The following is a 2,124-nucleotide window of genomic DNA, read 5'->3' on the forward strand; positions in this document are numbered from 1 at the left end:
CTGAGTCATTTCTACCTTCTCCTCTCTGTCAACGCTCTCTGGTTTCATTTAAAAGAGCCGATCATCAGATACTGTCCAAGATTAACCTTCAGCTCGTTAGCAGCCTCGCACCGACGACCTGTCATCATTTACCCAGAATATTTTGTGCGTAAACAAAATGGCCCCGTCCGTCCGAGTAACATATTTTTAAACTTTTAGTTTACAAATTATAAAAACTAAACAGCCTACAGTGTTTTTACAGTCTATATTGTACAGTTAAAATATATGTTCATCAAATAAAGTCTAATGTTACAACTAATCATGGATCCCTTTAAAAAATGGATGTAAATTAAAATGGTAAGCCRAATTTGCAAGATGTTTAATCTGATTGGCTTGTTTAATAAATTTAGTTTGCACAAATTTTGACTCATTGCTGAGTTACAATTTTTTTTCACCCAGTAATTTTAGTGTGCACCTAATTACATCATCAAAATATAGCTTAATGCCAAATGTTAGTACTGCATAATAAATCAGAACCTAATACCTAAATAAATGTGATCCAGACTAAATAAATAATTCATGTGTCAGCCCTCTGTTCAGCAMTGACAAAATGACCTGCATGTTTTCTCTGCTTTTTGTTTAGTTCACCAACAACTGATGCCTCAGCAAACTCATCAGCAGCTGCTGCTCAAGGTCAAGTTTAGCATTATAATTTTTTTACCTTGATTTGCATATCGCTGAGCAGCACATCTCTGTTCAACAGCTGGTTGTGCTGCCACCCCCAGCCCACCTCGCCCACATATCTCTGCCTGGTCATGGGAGGGCGGCTGTGCGGTGCAGAGCGCCACAGATAGCTCAGATCGGTCGTGGCCCCGGGAGAAGTGGCACCCACACCAATGTACATGGGGAAATAATTTGATCTGGGCCGGTAGTCTCCGACTCCATCTGGACCTAGATAGAGTTTAGAGATGAGAACAGTAAATAACAACAACAACAACGATGACAACAACAAAAAAACTTGTCAAATATGAGGCTCAAGATCCATCTTTTTAACTGCGTTTCCTGAAGTGGATCATTTCTGCTCTGTGTACACTTCTATTTATTTATTTATTTATTTATTTATTTATTTATTTATTTATTTATTTATTTATTTATTTATTTATTTATTTATTTATTTATTTATTTATTTATTTATTTGTTTGTTTGTTTGTTATGATGGGGGAGGAAAAGTAGGGGTACAATACTGTTCGGTTCGGCTGCAGACCGTGGAATGGGGCGGGGTTGGATAACAGGCGGGGTCGGACCTCTGACTCCGCCCTCATCTCTAAAATTAACCAACCCCAGATGCTAAATTCTAAAATTAACCACTCCCATTTAAAAAAAAAATCTCATATTAACCTTCCTACAAGCCATAACCATGCCCGCTGGACGTCCGAGCCCATCTAGTATCCCAATCCGCAGTCTGCAGCCGCTACTTGGGGGTTCGGTTCGGTTCGATACTTTAGTGTTGTGGTTCGATATTTCTTCAATACAAATAAATAAATTAATTAATTAAATGCCCTTCCTAACTTGTAATTTATAGAAATTAACTATGAACATTTGTTTAACCTCAAAAGTACAGTTTTTTAATTAAATGTTGCAGAAACAGCAAGTTTCTCAGTGGATCTGCGCTCCACAATGCAGCCTAGGAGGAGTAGTCGAWCACAGATCCACAGAGCCTTCAACACATCTTCAAAAGACAAGTTGATAAATGTAAAAATCTGTATTGTTCCATACATAGTGTGTACTGAACCTAAAGCATTGCACTTAATGGTTCAATACAGACATGTATTGTTGCATGCCTGAGGGGTAAATATTATTTGTTTTTTATATTGTGGGTTTATTGTGTATAATTTTGTGCAGCACCTTGAGTTGCTTTGGGTATGAAGGGTGCTTTATATATAAATAAAATTTTAATTGAATTGAAGCTGGACTTTATGATTTAAATTAAATATGAAATAAGCCTGTTGTATCTGATGTATAAAGTGATTTGTTCCCTCTTACTGATGTTTAAATATTTTTCACCTGCATCATTTCAAGTGTGTTTTTGTTTGCATTTATGCCAGAGCTTTTCTGCAGCTGTCCTACATTTAAATTAATTAATTT

General features: G+C 36.5%; 1 long non-coding RNA gene across 2 annotated transcripts in view; it reads left to right on the top strand.

Moving 5' to 3' along the window:
- The window catches only part of LOC106513262 (uncharacterized), a 9,890-nt gene extending 9,192 nt beyond the window's left edge, over nucleotides 1–698 (top strand). For both annotated transcript variants that reach the window (XR_001309765.1, XR_001309764.1), the window contains exon 4: nucleotides 623–698. This is a non-coding gene — a long non-coding RNA (uncharacterized LOC106513262). The remainder of the gene's footprint in view (nucleotides 1–622) is intronic.
- Nucleotides 699–2,124: the final 1,426 nt, after the last annotated feature.

Source organism: Austrofundulus limnaeus, unplaced genomic scaffold (genome assembly GCF_001266775.1).
Source record: "Austrofundulus limnaeus strain Quisiro unplaced genomic scaffold, Austrofundulus_limnaeus-1.0 Scaffold11, whole genome shotgun sequence".
Taxonomy (NCBI): Eukaryota; Metazoa; Chordata; class Actinopteri; order Cyprinodontiformes; family Rivulidae; genus Austrofundulus; species Austrofundulus limnaeus.